Raw genomic sequence first — 21,855 nt, forward strand, 5'->3', positions numbered from 1 at the left:
GAAAGAGGAACAAAGGCGGAGGAATTCTGCGCGTCGCAGCAGAGCTGCATGGCGAAAAGAAACGCCGTGATGAAGCCTCACAGGACATGTTCTGGCATGTTCAGCTCATGCACAATCACAATCGGATATTCACACGACTGGAAAGCAACCGGAATCCGTCTGAAATCCACCTTTAAGCCGTCCTGTGAGACCAACACCGAGGTGGTTTTGTCCTGCGTAATGAACGGCTCCGTGGTGCGTCCATCGGCTTCTTTTTCCATGAAAAAAAAACTCCTGTAACGGTGGAATGTGCCAGAAAAAGTGCTGATGTCCACATCTTCTGTCTTTTTGTGAAAGTCAGACGAGGTCCCGGATCAACAAAGCTTTCACGTTGCAAATGATCTGGTTGTTTGTGCGGGGTGTCAGCCTGTCCATCGGCGCTGGGAGCGTGCTGCGCTCTCAGCAGTTGTGGGCTGTCCTTAAAGGGGCAGTAACACCCTGTAATCTGTTTAATCCCCATAAAATCATCCCTGAAAGCCATATTAATTTTTCGAACGGTGTCCACCTGGAGGTCTCTTACAGTTTCTGGAAAAAAAATGATGCAGCAAAGCTCCAAATCGTTCAGACATTTATTCGCAATAAAACATAGACGAGAGGGGTAGACCACACCTCACTCAAAGCCTGTTCACAGGCGAATGAAGCAACCAACAGGCATGAAAAAACTCACGCATGCGCACGAGGGTTCAAGCTTGGCTGACGCAATCACACGTGATTCAAATCCATATGTTTTTTGAAAAAAATAATAAGGTCGGATACTTTTCTAACAGACCTCGTAGTTGACTTTGTAAGAAAAATGTTCACGAGATGAATTTGGAGTTCAAGAAGAAAAAGGTTTTAATTTGAAAAATCGTCAAAGGAAGTTAAAAGCTCCTGCGCGTTTAACTTTACAAACATTTGGGTAAAAGTTATCTGTCGAAAAGGAAAAAGTGATTTCTTATTGCGCAAGGAAGTTAACTGCTCCTGCGTGTTTAACTTTACAAAAATTTGGGTAAAAGTTATCTGTCGAAAAGGAAAAAGTGATTTCTTATTGCGCTCACAGACAAGAAATCAATTCAACAACACGTGGCTGCAAGAATAAAGGGTTGTAAAGTTTTGGACGGCTGAGGTGGCGTCTCCAGACCAAAGCATAAGAGGCGTAGGAGAAAAGTGGCGGAAGAGAAGACAGCATAAGAGTGTAAGAGCGTAAGAGAGCGAGTTCCCCAGGGCGCAAGCTTTTAAAGGGTTAAAAGCTCTTTTGAAATGTAATCTTCACTTTATAACATTCACGAACTGGACACATGTCCTTCCCCAATTTGCCCAAAAGGGGTCACTCTTGTTCCACGGACTGGAAGAGGCGATGTGTGTAATGTGTGAAATCCATCAATCTGAGGCCGATTTTGACCAGAAAAACTGTATTGTGATCTCCAAGTTGATGGCAATTCTTTTGTGGTATGGACGTATTGGAATTGTGCTGTAAAGACACAGTTTTTGGACTTTGGGGAAAAGTATGTCTTCCTGGGGTCTGTGTTTTTAGATGAAAAGGAAGTGCTCACCATCTGGTTTTGGGAGCTGATAAGGAACCCAAACCCTCGGTAAAGAATGCACTCTGGTGAGTCTTATGTCCTGGTAGGGGCAGTTGTATGACACCTAGCCATCCTGTATTAGCCTCAGGAAAGCCTCCTTTTGACACTTAGATATATTCCAGATCTTGAGCTGTGCTGGGTTCTCCATTAAAGAAATTTTATGACCTTTGCTTGATGCCAGCTTAGGAGGTTGAATGGTGAATGCAGGCTTCTTGCTACCTTCCCCCACTCGATTCAACTTTGTGTCTCCAACAGTGAATCGCCAAGACGAAGAAGGCTGCGACGGTTGGAGGGTGATGTCTTCCACTGGCAGGGAGGCTGTGGAGAGTTAGTGTCAGACTAGCAGAGCGGCTTGGCTAGATTACTACATAATGAAAGTGGTCCGACTATGATACCACATCACAGATTTGCCTGTTTATTTACATTATTTTGCCACCAGTTTGGCTAAGCCAACTCCAGTAGCTCTGATGCCTGATCGGGTTCGAGTTCTCAGTTTAAATTTGGGTTTCCCTTGACATCTTCGGACGGTTCGGCTGTGCGTCTTTTCCTTCGGGCTAGCCCGGTAAGGGCTTGAGAAGACCTGGTTATACCGTGTTGAAGGGTATTGGTGTGTCTGTGCGCCCACAGAGCTAAGCCAAGGGTAGTTAAGTAACCAGCGATTGTGGCTACGAACAGCAGGGTGTCAGGAGTGGATCAAGCATATGACAGGGCTTGGTATGGTCTGAGATCTTGATTTCGAATCTCTTTCAAAACTTTATCTATCAGGGCCACGTCGATGACCTGAGAGCCTTCATACTGGATTTTCTCCAGTGTTTGTTGGTCTAGTTCGATAGCTGTTTGGTTATAAAAGTCAGACACTTCAATGGCTCCTTCATATTGGTCGGGATGCAGGTGGTAGAGGGATACCTCACCAATGTGGATGCAGGGCGTTTTCGGGTACTGTGACCCATAAGGTCTTTCGAGGGAGCTCGATGCGATTCGATGTGTCATGACGATTGTACACGAGTAGGGCTGATTTTTCAGGGGTGTTGACTCGCCAGCATTGTCCCACTATCTCTACCTGAGTGTCCGTGACCTGGCGGAATGGCGTGATGGTTGTTGGACAGCAATTCACCCCTGTAAGGGTTTTGATGCCGGTGCAGATGCTGGCAGTTTCATCCCGAATGAAGGGTTTGCTGGGACACAGATAATGGATATCCTTAGTGATGGTGCACATTTTGAGGTTTGGCACTAAGTATAGATCAGGATTAGTGTCGTTGAAAGCCACCACAGGTGGTGTGTGGATTTTGAGGTGATTGTCTCCTTCCCAGAGACCTATGTTCAAGACACTCTTGAGTCTGTAGATGTTTTCGGTGGTGACAATGGGCAAGTTAATTAGAAACGCCATTTCCAGATCCTCTGGATCTACATAGATTGGAATTGAGCTGCCCAACACATATGTGAGGTGGGCTTGCAGTGACGTGAATATGCTATGGGTTGCAGACTCTAGAAGTTGGTGGACCAGGGCTAAAGGGACAATGTAGGGTGGAATCCTACCGACGGCAAGGCTGTCAATCGAAGACCCGACGTCCCTGGTCATGTCCACAATGAGCATACTTAATATCTGTGTGTGTGCATAGTTTTCCTGCAACATTGACGTTAGCTGGTCAAGTACGCCTACAGTCTTTTTGAGCACGTTGATATGAGTGTTAAGGATTACCACGGTGTCTCGTACAGTTTGTCCGATGGTCTCGAGACCTTCTCCCTGTAGGAGCTTGTATTTCAGGGATTAGCTCTTGAATCTCGCTCGCTAACGTGTCTCTTTACTGCTGTCATTGTGACAGTGTTATCTGCTGATAAACCAAAACTGAAGAGGGATCCTACAGCTGAGGCTGCCATTAGCAGACCTCAATGAACCTCTTCTGTCGCTTGTTGAGTCCACTCAGTTCTGCATGTGTTACCGTGAACTTCTCCATCTGGCATAGCATGTGGACTATGTCTGCCTCAGCATGTTTCAGGACAGACTTGGTCTACCTGCCCAGGAGACCAGATTCACTGAAGTGCTGGTGAAGTTGGCCCTGTACACTTCAGTGGGGTTGAGACTGACGAACACCCTCTGCGTGTGTAAGCGGCAATTCGTTATCAATAAGCCAGGCTGGTCCTTCAGGACGATGCCCAATTCTGGTCCGAATTCACGGACTGAGGAGGTGTCGGCGATGGTTGCACCAAGGAGCAGCAGGGTCACAAGCCAGGTCATCCTGGCAAACACAACAAACATGGTTAGAAATCTGTCTTAGAATGATTAGATATTTTTTTCTGGCTTATAGCACAGAGTTTAATTATCTGAACAATTCTCAATTCGAGCATTAGGCTGTCGCTTTTGGTGGCTCACCCCCACTACGGCGGTGTTGGTGAGATCACCTGAGTGGTTTTATTTGTCCTGTCGGAAGTGAAAATTATTCTGATAATTTGTCTCGATCGGGATAGATCAATTGCTTGGGACGCGGCAGGTGTCGATATTCCTTCTTTGCGTCATCTCAACTTAATGAGTGGTTTTTAGGTTCTATCAGTGACTGTGGCGTCCCCGTTTTGTGGCCGGGTTGCCCGAACAAGTAGTACCACACCTTGTCCCCCACTTGTATTTCATGGTGGGAGGCCTTCTGATCATAGCACGTTTTTTGATCTTCTGCGCTTTTGTTCTTTTGAGCAAAGGAAAAAGTGGCGTTCAGATGTTTGGTCAGGTCGGTCATGTATTGTTGAGCCGTGTACGCTGTCACAATGTTTGCTTCCCCTGGCTGGTACAGCAGGTGGAGGGGTAGTGTCATCTGACAGCCTGTCATTATTTGAAAAGGGGAGAACCCTGTTGATTCGTGAGGGGTCGCCTGGATGGCCATGAGTTTCACATCCCAGTCTCTGTGGTTGGTTGCCACATATTTGCGCAGGATGGTCACCACAGTTCGGTTGGCCCTTTCCACCTGACCTGGCGACTGAGGGTGGTGGCTGACGCGGAAGTTTGTGTTTACCCCCAACACTTGCGAGAGTTGTTTCATGACTTCACTGGTGAAGTGGGTGCCTCTATCCAAGTTTATGCGGATAGGTAGTCCAAATCATGAGAAGATGTGATTCATCAATAAATAGGCTGTCCTCAGGGCTGTATCATTTGGACCCAGTAGACATTCCAGCCATTTGGTGGAGTCACATGTGACAGTGAGGAAATATTTGTTTCCTCTTGCCGACTTTGTGAGGGGTCGGTCCCACCCAGTCAATTTGTAGATCTGACCAAGGGAAGGAAATACCCCTTTTCTGTAAGGGAGCTCTGTGACAGGTTGAAATTGGCAACAGACCAAGTAGCCTTTGATGTAATCACTCACATCCTTCTACATTTTTGGCCAATATGCCACCTGTCATATCACATTATATGGTGCTTTCGTTCCTCTGTGACCTGCGCATGCTGAATCGTGCCTGTGCATCAACATCACCCCCCGGTGGTTACGAGGGACCATTAATGCAGGTGAAGAGAGGTCCTCGGAAGCATAGACCAAGATGCCACAGAGCACTTTTAAGTTATCTTGAGTGTTGTACAGTTGTTTCAAGTCAGGCATGGAAGTAAAATCATCCTCAGTTTTGATATTGGTGATGCCCTAGACTCGTCCAATTTGTGGTTGTACTCCATCTGGCCTGACAAGGAGGCCCACATAGTTGACCTTGGTCCGACACCATTGACACTTTGAGAGTGAGATTTTCGCACCAGCAGTCGTGAGTTGGCCCAGAATGTGGTCTATCTCATCCAAGTGTGTGTCTAGTGTGGGGTTTCGCATTAGGACGTCGTCAGCATGGATAAGGGTGCCTCGCTCGTTAGCATCAGGGCACGCCTTATTCAACAAAATGTTGATTTCTGCAGGTGAATTGGCATAGCCAAATGGGCAGCTGGTGAAGGTGTACTGGCGGTTGGCAAAGGTAAATGCTTTGTGTTGATCATCTTCATGGACAGGGATTGTCCAGAACCCGGAGGCCACATCAAGTGTGGAAAAGTATCTGGCATCTTTTACTTTGGGAAGTTCCTGCTCTAACCGAGTCATCGGCCATCGAAATAGCGACACCTGTTGATTGAGATTGTGGTAATCGATGGCAAGTCTCCACTTACCATTTGGTTTGATTACCGACCATACAGGGGCTGAGTAGGTGCTGTTGCACGGTCTTATGATCCCTTTTCCCAATAGGTCATCTATGATTTCCTGTACAGGTTCATAGGATGCCAACAGGATGCCGCACGAAGGTGGGCGGTGCATTTGGAGGAGTTGGGATGCACACGGAGTGGATGTGTGTGAGTCCACAATCCAAAGAACCATTGGCAAAGGACGCTTGATATTTATAAAGTAGATCTCTCAGCCGTCCTCGCTCATTATCATTTGTTAAAGCATCTGCTGCTGCTAAAACTTGTTCTACTTGAGATGCAAACTCAGAATCCGAACCTTGGTTAAGGTTCAGAGCTGGTTCAGTGTTGTAAATGGTCAAATAAATGGTAAATGGACTGCATTTATATTGCACTTTTCCATCTGCATCAGACGCTCAAAGCGCTTTACAGTTATGCCTCACATTCACTCCATCATTCGTCTCCAGCATTTGTTTTGTTCTGAGTCCACCATGAGGACCATAAGGGTCTGGAGGACCATATGGTCAGGGTCGTCAAGATCTACTCTGCCGACAGTGTCTTCCTCAGAGATGTTCGCTGGAAATACTGTGATTGTTCCTGAGAGTTTGGAAAAGACAACCCCCCGTTGTGAAAAGGGAAGAAGTGATGGAGGGACTTGACCAATAACTGGAATGTTCAGCTCAATGTCCTGAAATTCAGTGCTGATTAACCAGCCTAGTGGGGTGGCCTTGGGAATCAGGATGTCTTCACCAGTGTCATTATGCACCACCAAGCAAGTTGTCCGGTTTCTTCGGCTCAGAAGCAGGGTGGCTTTGAGCGACAGTCCCAGTTTGGTGAAAAGCTGGGATGGCTGGAAGACCACCTGCGGATACCGGAGCCGTTGTCCTGGACGTATCACGAGGCGGAGTGGTGCATTTCTCACGTTGGAAGGTATCACTCACTACCTGGCATGTGTCAGGAATCAATTGTCCAGACTTTAGATACTCCGGATCGGAGTAAGCAGGGTCATCGTGTGCTCTGGTCAGAGACCAGAGGACCTGATTTACTCTGTCAACCTGTACCTCCAATCTGACAAGGAGGTCACCTCCTATGTAGACAGAGTGTGATAGGTTTGGAACAACTAAGAATGAGTGGCTCAATTCTTGTCGGTTCCAGTGTGTTTTGAGAGTGCAGATCCCGGTGGCCTTGAGTATGGTCCGGGGTAGAGGGTCCTTTGGAAAACGGAAGGATTTTTCCACATATAAAATGTCCGGATTGGATTTGCTCAATGAGTCAAACAGACTTTGACTGATAGCTGATCTTTTGGCCCAATTAGCCAGAGCTACATCAGCAGTGTTTGTGTTTTCCAAATGGAGACCGTCTACCACCAGAGGGCAGTATTCTATTACATTCGTATCCTCTGACAGCTTACAGAGGAAAGTGTCCTTCTCAGCCAGCAGTGCATCTGAGGGCCATGAGGCATTCTGCGGGTCTACAGTCGACAGGATGTCCACTGTGACCATGCTGCATGGGGGTTTTATATCATCTGGGATCAGAGTATCAATGGCATAACATTGGGGCTCTGCTGGTTGGGTCACCTCAGGTGGGAGAGGGTGATGGACCTGTGCCCACAGTTTCAACCATTTGAAATTGATGAGGGGTTCAAATCAGTTGAGAAAATCTTTTCCTAAGAGGAAAGGAATGGTGTTGAGTGCTGATATCTACACAGGGTGTACCAGACTCATGGGGCCCGAGAGTGATGTTGGCCAGAGCCATTGAGGACAAAGTTGCAGGGTTGTACGTGTAGGGCTGGATCTCCAGCAAACACGGCGATAGTTTGAGGTTCCTGTTGGCTTGCCGTGCCGCTACCTGCTGTTGTTTAAACAGTGTGGTAGACATTAAGATGACATCGGCGGCGGTATCCAGAAGAGCCTCATTTCTGAGGGAGTTTTCAAAGGTTAATGACAAATAAAATTTCTTTGCAACCCCCTTCTCAGAGAGATTGCCTAAGAATTTCCATACAGGTGGTTGGCCAGGAATAACAGAAGCTGGATCAGCATGTGATCTCTTGTCCCGATCGACCTGGACTACCAAGATTGCACTGGGAGGACCAGACTTGGTCTCTCTTTGTTCTTGGTCCCCAGCTGAAAAGTACAATGTCTCAGGACATGGGTCCTCTCATGATTTTACGTATTTCTTTGTGGAGGCTTGAGTCCACATCCTTACCTGTGTGCTTGGACCAGTCTCTTTCTCTGGAGTCTTGGGTCCAAGTACTTTTAGTGTTGTGCCCAGGTGGTCCCTGATGTGGGTGTCTTGAACCCTGCCATCCTTGGGAGTGGTCACCTGGGTACTGTCTGTCATCAGGGTGATCTTCCCATGTGGTGGGCTTCTCCCACTGTCTGGGTTTGAACTTATTACCCTGATTTTCACCCGGTTCGGAGCCCTCACTGGTTCCAAAGTCATTTTGGTTCTGTTGGGACCACTGCGGTTTTGCTCGTGGTCCACCTTGATCTTTTGGTCGGCCTCTGACAGATGTTTTCATCTGTCGAGGGGAGGTAGTGGCAGAGCTGGTATGGGGTTTAAATGACCCTTCGGAGGTGCCTTCAAGCTCAAGGGTAGGTCTTGGTGCTTCAAGGCTGAGAATGGTTTTGTCTTCAGATTTACCCTCTCTTTGACTTTGTTTTGCGAAACCTTTCACAGCAAGGTCATGCAGGTACTGTATGGTAGCCTCATTGGGATCTCCCAGGATTCCCAAATGATGACTCGTGGTAGGGTGTACGTTCTCAAGGAACAAGGTTTTCAAATTAAGGTCTTCTTCCATACCTGGTTAATTTCAGGTGCCAAAATAGCATGACTCTTGAAAGTTTTAAGCTTGATGTATACCTGTTAGAGTAAATCATGAGCTTCTTTTTGTTCCCGACGTGCGGAACTAAGTTCATTTTGTAACTCCCCAATTTCATGGTCACATTCCTGAAGGGTTTCTTTTAGGAGTAAGGCCTTTTCTTCTGGTCCTTTGTCAGATGCGGTATCTGATTCAGGGGACTGATCTAGGGAAGCCTTCAGATCTTCCAAGTTTTTCTCAGCAAGGGTCAAGGACTGTTGTGCTTCTTCTAATTGCTGTTTCAGGAGTTTATTCTCCTCGTGCAATTCTGTGTTTTGTTCTTTCTGCCTCTTTAGAGAAAGAACTGATTGCTCCATGAGCGATTCTGCGTACCTAAGCTTCAGGGTTGTGGCAATGGCTAACTTGCCAAGCACTGTAGCTAGGTGTTTCTTTTCCCCAGTTGCTCCTAAAGTCTGACTGATGAGTTCAGACATTTCAGCAACTACGCCTTTGCGTGTGACTTGTTGCATGTTGTGCAAGTAGCCAGGCAATATTTCGGCAGTTAGGTCAGATAGTACCTCTTCTAAAAACTCACCTGAGTCACTATCACTTTGTCTTTCCAAGTCTGTAGAAGTACTTGGTTTGTCAACACTGGGCGTGGGCATGGGCATGTTGGCTTTCTGGGGTGGCGGTTAAGAGAGCGCCCACACCAGAGACAAAACAACAAAGAATCGACAACAAAATAATAAGATGAGCGGTAATAAAAGTATTTACAGATGAACCAGCTGCAGAAGTGTGAACTGGATTAGTGAGTTAGCTGCAGGCAGCAGTGGAGAATTCATATGAATGCAAAAGGAAATTTTGAAAGGAGTGTTATTCGGAGGATTGTGTACACACACATGGAAACTTTCTTTTGTTTGGTTATCATGATGTAACACCAGTATTCTCTGTTTAGAATTGCTATCGGTTACAATTTAGTAAAGCTCTAGCACTTGTACTTTAAAAAGAAATCACTCAAACGAGATGTTCTTTTAATATGGTAGTGGAAATTTATTAAATTTTTATTAAATGATTTTCTGATTAATCCTAATTAAATAGGATTGGAACTATAAAGTTCATTCTCTAGTTGTGAAAACAATAAGAGTAAATACGAGGTCTGTCCATAAAGTATCGTACCTTTTTATTTTTTTTTTAAACTATATGGATTTGATTCATATGTTTTCACGTCAGACAAGCTTGAAACCTTGTGCGCATGCGTGAGTTTTTCCATGCCTGTCAGTGACGTCATTCGCCTGTGAGCACGCCTTGTGGAAGGAGTGGTCCCGCCCCGTTGTCGGATTTTCATTGTCTGGAAATGGCCGAATGATTTGGAGTTTTTTTCCATCAGAATTTTTTCAGAAGCTGTTAGAGACTGGCACCTGGAAACTATTCGAAAAATTTATCTGGCTTTCGGTGAAAATTTTATGGGCTTCACAGAGAATAAGGTCTGGTAGTACAACTTTAAGGACCCCTTTAAGGACACTCAGCGCACCACGCTCCGAGCTGCGACGACACGGCACAAGCCACTGGACCATTTCTGAGCTGATGGCTCTGTGGATACGAGACCGTCGTGTGCTCTTTCTCTGGTTATCACAAGAGCTGGACATCAGCCATTTTCTGGCAGATTTCACTTTTAACAAGAGATTTTGTCATGGAAAGCCTCGCGGAGGCTTCGCGCGTCATGACCGATTCGCTTTGGAAGCGAGACAAAGGAACACCTCCGTTTCGGCGTGTCAGAGGACAAGTTTGGACATGTCCAGCTCTCCACAATTTCGCTGATACTTACTGGACTGGTAAGCACTGGTAAGCAAAGCCGAGATAGACATGTCCAAACTTGTCCTCTAGCTAGCTACCAGCAGTCAGCAGGCTATCCAGTTACTATAGCATGCTATTAGGCTAGCTAGGCTAACTGGTTAGGCACTTTAGCTGTGGTGATTAGCACCTGGGTTAATTCGATTGTCAGAGCCTTGGCGGTTGAAAGCAGCTAACGGCCTGTTAGCGCACTATTGCCTCTGGCTTTCCGATGGCTGATTAGTGTTCAGTCTGGGTTAAAGTCTGTTAGCACGGCTGTAGAAGCTGCTAGTGCGTGTTAGCGCTATATTAGCAGGCTAGTACTGTTGAGTGTAGCAAAGACAACTGAGATTGATTGAATGAAATTAGACGGAATGAATAACATGCAGGTTTTGTGCAGTTAGTGACTGTTAAAAGCAGCTTGGTTCACCAATTAATACTTAAGGAGACAAATCATGATGATTTTCAACACAGCTTGTGACTAGCTATGCAGCTCTGAACGGGTGCACCAAGATGGCAGCTGTTTACGTCAAGCATATGACGTAACGCGTGTTGACGTTGGTGCGTCATGCTGCTGATAGCGTTGTGACGTAAATCGCACACAGAGGGGGTTTGAAGCAGGCAACGCCTCTGCTTCAAACTTTCACTCCAACAACAATAAATTCTTAAACGTGCTTGCTTATCAAAATCGAGGACATGGCAGTCCTTTTGAACAATGCAGCACCTTAAAACACAAGATGGTGGACATGGAGGCCCCCCCTCCCTTTTCTCTCAATCAAGCTTTGATCATGGCGTTTCTTGATGAGAAAATTCACTGGCAATCCTTTTCTGGACTATAGGCTCAGTATAACATCAGAATCTTAGCTCACGCAAATCATGGCTGAAAGATCACAGCACAATGTGCTGATTGACTCACAAGGTTTGTGACTAGTCAATTAGCTACTTTGAACAAATCCCTTGGAGTCACAAATACAGTGACCACACAATTTGGAATCTCGCAAATTCTGTAATATGTATTCTGGTGAACAGTTTAAACCTGGAAACTCGCAGAATTTAACAGTCACCGAGGCCTCACGTTAAACATGAATTTCTCATGGGTTAGGAATACAGCTTTTTTCCACACACACACACACACACACACACACACACACACACACACACACACACACACACACACACACACACACACACACACACACACACACACACACACACACACACACACACACACACACACACAGAGTTCAGAAGAAGGGAGAGAGATTAAGTTGCTCTATACGCTTCTAGCTTAACTGACTGTGTTTTATATGATCACACAGAGGTTCAGACCACAGGTCAACAATAAAACTGTAGCGGGAAGATGTGTTTTAGGATACTTTGAAATTATCACTTGTGGATAATTTTACCTGGAATAATGGGGGCACCACCTATGACTGAATGATATTATAACAAGGTTATAATATCAGTGATTTTAGGGTCAGTCAATAGGAAATATTAAATCAGTCTCTAATCTTACAGGAGTAAGTTCTACAGGTCAGGTCTGATTCCTCTGTAAATCCACACAAATCACAGACAACTTCATATGTTTAAAACATTTATTCAATTCAGTCAGGAGTTATCACAGTAAGCAATTTGATGATGACGGAGTCCACTGAACAACTGCTATATGACGTTTATGTAATTTGATTTAGTTGTGGGAGTATAAGAATGAATTCCGTCCTAATCAGCAGGGGATTTACTTTGGTATTTATTAACGTAAGGTATTGATAATGACAGGGAATAGAATTAAATAAAGCCACTCTGCTTATTTCTGATACACAAAACCCAGGTCTTACTTGGATACGCCATGCAGATAGGATCACTGTGAGGTCAGATGCTGGGAGCCGTCTCATCTACACAGTTGCGCAACTGCTTCAGGTACCTTGGCAAAGAGACTCTGCTGGTCACCGTGCCCGGTTCTGTTGGTTACCAAGGGCAATTTGTTGTTAAACTGTGACTTTGACGGAGCTTTGATTGCTGTCGCAGCTCAGCTGACCTGGATGTTTTTATCTCTGCAGCGCTTGTCGTCTGGAATCATCAGAATAAAGGTTTGAGTGTCTTTATTGTCTATTCGCCAAAAACAAAAATTCGTCTTTCGTCGTCGTCTTTGGAAGCCCGGTCAAATCAAAAACTCAATACAAAAATAGTTGACTTTGTAAGAAAAATGTTCATGAGATGAATTTGGAGTTCAAGAAGAAAAAGGTTTTAATTTGAAAAATCATTAAAGGAAGTTAACTGCTCCTGCGCGTTTAACTTTATAAAAGTTTGGGTAAAAGTTATCTGTAGAAAAGGAAAAAGTAATTTCTTGTTGTGCGCACAGACAAGAAATCAATTCAACAACACGTGGTTGCAAGAACAAAGGGTCGTAAAGTTTTGGACGACTGAGGCGGCATCTCCAGACCCAAGCGTAAGAGGCATAAGAGAAAAGTGTCGGAGGAGAAGAGAGCGTAAGAGTGTAAGAGAGCGAGTTCCCTGGGGTGCATGCTTTCAAAGGGTTAAAAGCTCCACCCCATGAATTCTGGGTCCTGTAGTTTTTCTCTGCATTTCTTTGTCTAGTTTTATAATAAATTTGTGTCCATTTCTCAAATTCCCGCTTAAAACCAAGCAAGTCCTGAATTACAAAACTCTTGTAAACAATTTCCGTAGAATTACCACACAACAACCTTATATGGAAAAACACACATTTGATAACTTTCTACAATCTATGATCAGAGCAAAAATATAGGATATCTAAATTCCATGTGTGAGGTTAAATGATCACATGTTAGTTTCTTTTTTCTTTTAAACCTTTTTTTCTTGTTACAACAAACACTTGTACCACTTTTAAAATGTAATCTTCCCTTTATCACATTCACGAACTGGGCACATGTCCTTCAACAATTTGCCCAAAAGGGGTCACTCTTGTTCCACGGACTGAAAGAGGCTGGTTTTTGGATTTCATCATAAAATGTGAAATCCATCAATCTGAGCCGCCAAGTCCCGAGTCACCAGGTGGCCACCGTCTCCAGCTGTCAGATCGGGTACTCCCACTCTCACAATATCCACAGTCGTGCAGATCCCAAATCACACTTAACAGCTGAGGAGCGGGAACGCCAACTCCTCCTGATCAGCTGCAAGTGTACTGAGATACGTCTGCAAACTCAGAATATAGATTACAGCTTTTCGAGCTTAGCAGCAAAGTACATTGCAACAATAAGCTTAGCTGAACAAGACACAAAGACAGCTGAGAGTTTTACCTGAGTACCTCAGATGATTTCTCGGCAGGGGTGTGTTGTCTTCTCCAGGCTTTTATGGATGGCTAGATGAGATGATGAGTGACAGCTGTCAGGGTCCTTGTAGCTCCTGGCGGTGAACTGCGCCCTTTGGTGCCTGAAGCCCGTCTACAGGCAGAGCGCCCTCTGGTGTTGGCCAGCAGTACCTCCTCCTGGCGCCCGACCAGGCTTGTTGGGGTGTCAGGCGTAGAAGTCGGTCAGGAGGGCCAGGTCCAGAATGAAGCTCCGCTTCACCCAGGAGCGTTCTTCGGGTCCGTACCCCTCCCAGTCCACCAGATACTGGAACCCCCGGCCCCGTCGACGGACGTCCAGAAGCCTGCGGATGGTCCATGCAGGCTCACCATTGATGATCCGGGCAGGAGGCGGCGCTGGTCCGGGAGCACAGAGGGTGGAGGTGTGATACGGTTTAATCCGGGACACGTGAAAGACTGGATGAATCTGCAGTGAAGCTGGCAGCCGCAGCTTCACTGCGGCTGGACTGAGGACTTTGATGATAGGAAAAGGTCCGACGTATCTGTCCTTCAGTTTATGGGAGTCCACCTGCAGAGGGATGTCCTTAGTTGACAGCCAAACCTCCTGCCCGGGCTGGTATGCAGGGGCCGGGGAACGCCGGCGGTCTGCATGGTCCTTAGCCCTCGTCCGGGCTGTCAGAAGGGCAGAGCGGACAGTGCGCCATACCCGACGGCATCTCCTGAGGTGGGCCTGGACCTCAACTCCAGGCCAGGTGTTGACTCCAGTCCGTCGGGTGTGTGGAGGTGACACACTGCAGAGTCTGCTCCAGGTCTTGGTTCATCTGCTCTGCCTGCCCATTGGTTTGAGGGTGGTACCCGGACGAGAGGCTCATGGTGGCCCCCAGTTCCCTACAGAAACTCCTCCAGACTTGCGAGGAGAACTGGGGACCATGATCCGAGACTACATTCATGGGGATACCATGCAGACGCATGACATGGTGGACCAGGAGGTCTGCAGTCTCCTGGGCCGTCGGGAGCTTCGGGAGGGCCACGAAGTGGGCCGCCTTGGAGAAGCGGTCCACTATCGTAAGGATGGTCGTCATACCCTGGGAAGCAGGGAGACCCGTGACGAAGTACAGGCCTATGTGGGACCAGGGGCGACGAGGCACCGGCAGCGGCTGGAGGAGTCCTTGGGCCTTCTTATGATCAGCCTTGCCCCTGGCACAGGTGGTGCAGGCCTGGACGTACTCCCGGACGTCGGTCTCCATCGATGCCCACCAGAAGCGCTGCCGGACCACTGCCACGGTTCTACGCACCCCTGGGTGACAGGAGAGCTTTGAACCATGACAGAAGTCCAAGACCGCAGCCCTGGCCTCTGGTGGGACGTACAGCCAGTTCTTAGGTCCATCTCCGGGGTCCAGGTGTCGTGTCAGGGCCTCCCGGACGGTCTTCTCCACGTCCCAGGTGAGGGTTGCGACGAGAGTGGACTCGGGGATGATGGTGTCTGGTGGATCCGACAGCTCTGGCCTGACTTCCTCTTCATGCACCCGGGACAGTGCATCGGACCGTTGGTTTTTAGTCCCGGGGTGATACGTGATCTGGAAGTCAAACCGACCAAAGAACAGTGACTAACGGGCTTGCCTGGAGTTCAGACGCATGGCGGTCTGGATGTATTCCAGGTTCCGATGGTCCATGAAAACCGTGAAGGGAACCGTGGCTCCCTCCAGAAGGTGTCTCCACTCCTCAAGAGCCTCTTTCACCGCCAGAAGTTCCCGATTGCTGACGTCATAGTTCCTTTCAGCCGGGGTCAACCTGCGGAAATAGTAGGCACAAGGATGGAGTACCTTATCGGACTCCCCACTCTGGGACAGCACGGCTCCTATCCCTGAGTCAGAGGCATCCACTTCGACAATAAACTGGCGATCAGGGTTAGGCTGCACCAGAACTGGTGCAGTCGAGAACCGATGTTTCAACTCCTTGAACGCGGCTTCGCACCGATCCGACCAGGTGAAGGGGACTTTAGTGGAGGTCAGGGCTGTCAAGGGGCCAACAACCTGACTGTAGCCCTTAATGAACCTCTGATAGAAGTTTGCAAAACCGAGGAACTGTTGCAGCTTCCTATGGCTTGTTGGTTGGGGCCAATCTCTCACCGCCGCAACCTTGGCCAGATCAGGGGCGACGGAGTTGGAGGAGATTATAAATCCCAGGAAGGACAAAGAACTCGCACTTCTCGCCCTTCACAAACAGCTGGTTCTCCAACAACCACTGCAGGACCTGACGTACATGCTTGACATGGGTCTCAGGATCCGGGGAGAAGATGAGAATATCGTCCAGATACACGAAGACGAACCGATGCAGGAAGTCCCGCAAGACGTCATTAACCAAGGCTTGGAACGTCGCGGGCGCATTGGTGAGACCGAACGGCATGACCAGGTACTCAAAATGACCTAACGGGGTGTTAAATGCCGTCTTCCACTCGTCTCCCTTCCGGATCCGAACCAGGTGATACGCATTTCTAAGATGCAACTTTGTGAAAATTTGGGCTCCATGCAGGGGCGTGAACACCGAATCCAGTAGGGGTAACGGGTATCGGTTGCGAACCGTGATCTCGTTCAGCCCTCTGTAATCAATGCATGGACGGAGTCCGCCGTCCTTCTTGCCCACAAAAAAGAAACCAGCACCCATCGGGGAGGTGGAGTTCCGGATCAACCCGGCAGCTAACGAGTCCCGGATGTAAGTCTCCATTGATTCGCGTTCCGGACGTGAGAGGTTGTACAGCCTGCTGGACGGGTACTCAGTGCCCGGTATCAAATCAATGGCACAATCATACGGACGGTGCGAGGTCAACGTGAGTGCCAGATCTTTGCTGAAGACGTCAGCAAGATCATGGTACTCAGCTGGCACCGCCGCCAGATTGGGGGGGACTAAAACCTCCTCCTTAGCTGTCACACCGGGTGGAACCGAGGATCCTAAACACTCCCGGTGGCAGGATTCGCTCCACTGCGTCACAACCCCAGACGGCCAATCAATCCGGGGATTGTGTTTTAACACCCATGGAAAACCCAGAATCACTCGGAAGGTAGAAGGTGTTACATAAAACACAATCTCCTCCCTGTGATTTCCAGACACAACCATTGTCACTGGCTGTGTCTGATGTGTAATTAGTGGAAGTAGGGTGCCATCTAGTGCCTGTACCGACAATGGTGACGGTAAGGCCACCAGAGGGAGCCCAACCTCCTTTGCCCATCTGCTATCCAGCAGATTCCCCTCCGACCCCGTGTCCACCAGTGCTGGGGCATGAAGGGTTAGATCCCCACTTAGGATCGTAACTGTGATTCGTGCAGATTTGCGGGATTTCCCCTCGTGGGTGTTAGGGCCCACCCTTAGCCCAGTCTCTAAGGGCGGGCGTTGAAGTTTGACCGTTTGGGGCAATTTCTCTGTATGTGCTCACTCGAGCCGCAGAAAAAAACACTCCCCACGGGCCAGCCTCCGTTGTCTGTCTTCTGATTTTACTTTAGCTCTGCTCGTGTCCATAGCTTCGTCAGCAGGAGGAGCTGTCACCTCACGGAGGGCTCTGGCAGTGGAGCGGGGGGACGACAACATCCGTTCGGACCCGGAAGGAAGAGGGACGGCTCGTGCACGGCCACGCCCCTGGCCTCACTCCCGGCGATGTTCTTCTAGTCGGTTGTCTAGCCGTATAACGAGATCAATAAGCCCATCTAAATCCCGCGGCTCATCCTTCGCCAGCAAATGCTCCTTCAGGACCGGAGACAGTCCACTTACGAAGGCGGCACGGAGCGCAACGTTATTCCAGCCGGACCTCGCTGCCGCAATGCGGAAGTCGACTGCATATTCGGCTGCACTCCGACACCCCTGTCTCATCGACAGCAGCACGTTCGAGGTGGTCTCGCCTCTACTGGGGTGATCAAACACTTGTTTGAACTCCTGCACAAACCCAGTGTATGTAGTAAGGAGCCGTGAGTTCTGCTCCCAAAGCGCCATAGCCCAGGCGCGTGCCTCTCCTCGAAGCAGATTCACCACATAAGCCACCTTGCTAGCGTCAGACGCGTACATGACCGGATGCTGTGAAAAGACGAGCGAACACTGCATTAAAAAGTCACCGCACGTCTTGACACAGCCTCCATACGGCTCAGGAGGACTTATGTATGCTTCAGGGGACGGGGGGGTCCGTTGAACGGCCACTGGAATATCTGTATCTGGCACTCGGGCAGCAGGAGGAGGTGCCGCAGCAGCGCCCTGCGCATGCGCTTCCACCTGAGCGGTGAGAGCCTCCATCCTCCGATTGAGGATAAAGTTCTGCTCGGTTACCAAGTCCAACCGAGCAGTGAAGGCGGTTAGGATTTGCTGCAGCTCACCTAGTACGCCTCCTGCTGGCCTCTGTCAGGATCCATGACGTTGGCCGAGAAATCCTGTTGTGTGAAGTGTAATGACATGGACCCACAACAGGGGGCGTAAATGAACGGTCAATGGAAATAAAGAGTAACACTTTTAATGTTGTGAAATGTGCACAACGGATACAGATACAATTCAATACTACAGTCAATTTACACAGTTGGTGATGTGTGGGCAGGCTCGAGGATAGGAGACGAATGTCCAGATAGGAGTTGGGACCCACACGATTTCCACCGCCAACGGATCTGGAACACGCCGGAGCCGCCAAGTACCGAGTCACCAGGTGGCCACCGTCTCCAGCTGTCAGATTGGGTACTCCCACTCTCACAATATCCACAGTCGTGCAGATCCCAAATCACACTTAACAGCTGAGGAGCGGGAATGCCAACTCCTCCTGACCAGCTGCAAGTGTACTGAGATACATCTGCAAACTCAGAATATAGATTACAGCTTTTCGAGCTTAGCAGCAAAGTACGTTGCAACAATAAGCTTAGCTGAACAAGACACAAAGACGGCTGAGAGTTTTACCTGAGTACCTCAGATGATTTCTCAGCAGGGGTGTGGTGTCTTCTCCAGACTTTTATGGATGGCTAGATGAGATGATGAGTGACAGCTGTCAGGGTCCTTGTAGCTCTTGGCGGCAAACTGCGCTCTCTGGTGCCTGAAGCCCGTCTACAGGCAGAGCGCCCTCTGGTGTTGGCCAGCAGTACCTCCTCTTCGGGCGGCCCACACAGCAGTCTGTTTTTAGATGAAAAGGAGGTGTTCACCATCTGGCTTTGGGAGCTGATACGGAGCTCAAACCCTTGGTAAAGAATGCACTTTGTGGAGTCTTAAATCCTGGTAGGGGCAGTTTTATGACTCCTGGCCATCCTGTGTTAGCCTCAGGAAAGTCTCCTTTTGACACTTCGATATATTTCAGAACTTGAGCTGTGCTGGGTTCTCCATTAAAGAAATTTTATGCCAACGTAGGAGGTTGAATGGTGAATGCAGGCTTCTTGCTACAGCTGGATGTTGTGTAAAATGTAAATAAAAACAGAATACAATGATTTGCAAATCCTCTTCAACCTATATTCAATTGAATACACCACAAAGACGAGGTATTTAATGGTCAAACTGATAAACTTTATTGTTTTTGTGCAAATATTTGCTCATTTTGAAATGCATGCCTGCAACACATTTCAAAAATGCTGGGACAGTGGTATGTTTACCACTGTGTTACATCACCTATCCTTCTAACAACACTCAATAAGCATTTGGGAACTGAGGACACTAATTGTTGAAGTTTTGTAGGTGGAATTCTTTCCCATTCTTGCTTGATGTACGACTTCAGTTGTTCAACCAGCCAGGGTCTCCGTTGTGGTATTTTGCGCTTCATAATGTGTCACACATTTTCAATGGGTGACAGGTCTGGATTGCAGGCAGGCCAGTCTAGTACCTGCACTCTTTTACTAGGAAGCCATGCTGTTGTAACACATGCAGAATGTGGCTTGGCATTGTCTGGCTAAAATAAGCAGTGACATCCCTGAAAAAGACGTTGCTTGGATGGCAGCATGTGTTGCTCCAAAACCTGGATGTACCTTTCAGCATTGATGGTGCCATCACAGATGTGTAAGTTGCCCATGCCATGGGCACTAACACACCCCCATACCATTACAGATGCTGGCTTTTGAACTTTGCGCTGATAACAATCTGGATGGCCTTTTTCCTCTTTTGTCCGGTAGGACACAACGCACATGATTTCCAAAAACAATATGAAATGTGGACTCATCAGACCACAGCACACTTTTCACTTTGCGTCTGTCCATTTCAAATGAGCTCAGAGAAGACAGCAGTGTTTCTGGATGTTGTTGATGTATGACTTTCGCTTTGCATGGTAGAGTTTTAACTTGCACTTGTCGCGACAAACCGTGTTAACTGACAATGGTTTTCTGAAGTGTTCCTGATCTCATGTGGTAAGATCCTTTACACGATGTCAGTTTTTAATGCAGTGCCACCTGAGGGATCAAAGGTCACAGGGATTCAATGTTGGTTTTGGCCTTGCCGTTTAAGTGTAGAAAGTTCTACAGATTCTCTGAATCTTCTGATTATATTATGGACTATAGATGATGGAATCCCTAAATTCCTTGCAATTGAACATTGAGAAACATTGTTCTTAAACTGCTGGACTATTTTTTCATGCAGTTCACAAAATGGTGATCCTAACCCCATCTTTGCTTGTGAATAGCTGAGACTTTTTGGGATGCTCCTTTTATACTCGATCATGACACTTACAGTTAGTGTCCTCAGTTCCCAAATGCTTTTTGAGTGTTGTTAGAAGTTAAGGTGATGTAAACATACCACTGTCCCAGCTTTTTTGAAACGTGTTGCAGGCATCCATTTCAAAATGAGCAAATATTTGCACAAAAACAATCAAGTTTATCAGTTTGAACATGAAATATCTTGTCTTTGTGGTATATTCAATTGAATATAGGTTGAAGAGGATTTGCAAATCTTTATTAGTTACGTTCAGCAGCTGCTGACGGCACCCCCCTGCCACCTCAACATGCAAATGATAACCTTACTTTATTGGAAGTGCATTTTAATAGTAAAATAAACAATGTATGTCCTGACATTTTAAGTTGAACTTAAATGCTGTTTCCTGAAAAAAAAAGTTTTTGTAAAACATGAAATAAAGTCAGCCTTTCTTAACTTCAGTGAGCATCAATACTTGTTTTATAAAAAATAAAATCAAGACATCTTTTTTGACATCATATTTAACTGTTGACAGCAGTGCATTGGTAAAATTTACAATTTATAATCTACATTGTTTAGAAATGAAACAATTAAATTCTTTCTACCATTTTTGTAACATATAAATTCTTTCTGAACATTTTAGTTGTTGAAATTATTGTTATTGTAAGTAGTATTAGTAGAAGTATGAAAAAAGTCTTCAAAAGTGGACCTTTAATCTAGGGGTGTTTTGGGGGGCCACATCCCTCCCTCCCCATGACCCCTTTCCATCCGGATTTGCCCCTGGTTTGCCATCTGAGCAGAAAGACTGGATAACTTGTATTTACGCATGAAGCACGGACAGATTTACTGGTAAGAAAACTTTATAAGCATTTTTTATGTCATGTCATCTGCAGAAAGAGACTTTAGGCACATTTGGGTGGGAAAAAATCATTAGTAGTTGTTGATAACGCGTTGGCGGTCTTCAGCTGTTTTTAGCGACACTCACAGAGCGGCACAGAGTTTTAAAGGACAAGTGTAAAAATGTTCTTTCTAAAGCTCAGGGTAGGTGTGCTGCCGTCATGGCGCTTTGAGAGACGACAACTGTTTTTTCAACTCGGAGCTGCTGCACAAAACAGCAAATAAACAGCTCACAGCAGCAAACGCTACCACACAGTGACTTGGAGAAGTAACTTTAATCTGATAACTGAATTGGAAATATTAATGTGTTAGATTACTCATTAGTAAAAAAAAGCTTGCCGTTACTATGCACAGTGTTATACAAATAATGAATGTTTATGAGTTCAGTGGTAAGAATCTTTCACCGAATGAAACAGGCTTTCCATTGAACAAATAAAAAAAATTCATTATTTGTTTTATATAACAGCCAAAATAGATTGTTGTCATTTGATATTTTATTAATTTATAAACAAGAGAAAAAGGACTTACATTTTGGTGTGTGTCACTGGACCTTTGATGTCAACAGGTTCCAAACAGTCCAACACAAACTTTAAATCGAAGTCCAATCCAATCCAAAATTGTTCTCAGTCGTAACACATCCTGCCTATGTGTAACTGCAGCATTACCTATTTAGCTTTGAAATTTTTTA

General features: G+C 46.8%; 1 long non-coding RNA gene across 1 annotated transcript; it reads right to left on the reverse strand.

Annotated features, from left to right (window-relative positions):
- Positions 1-201: 201 nt before the first annotated feature.
- Positions 202-21,633, reverse strand: LOC117519485. Its single transcript, XR_004563302.1, has 3 exons — positions 21,520-21,633; positions 14,539-14,546; positions 202-212 (listed from the first exon to the last, which is right to left on the reverse strand). It is a non-coding gene; the product is annotated as an uncharacterized LOC117519485 (long non-coding RNA).
- Positions 21,634-21,855: the final 222 nt, after the last annotated feature.

This window comes from Thalassophryne amazonica, chromosome 1 (genome assembly GCF_902500255.1).
Source record: "Thalassophryne amazonica chromosome 1, fThaAma1.1, whole genome shotgun sequence".
Lineage (NCBI taxonomy): Eukaryota > Metazoa > Chordata > Actinopteri > Batrachoidiformes > Batrachoididae > Thalassophryne > Thalassophryne amazonica.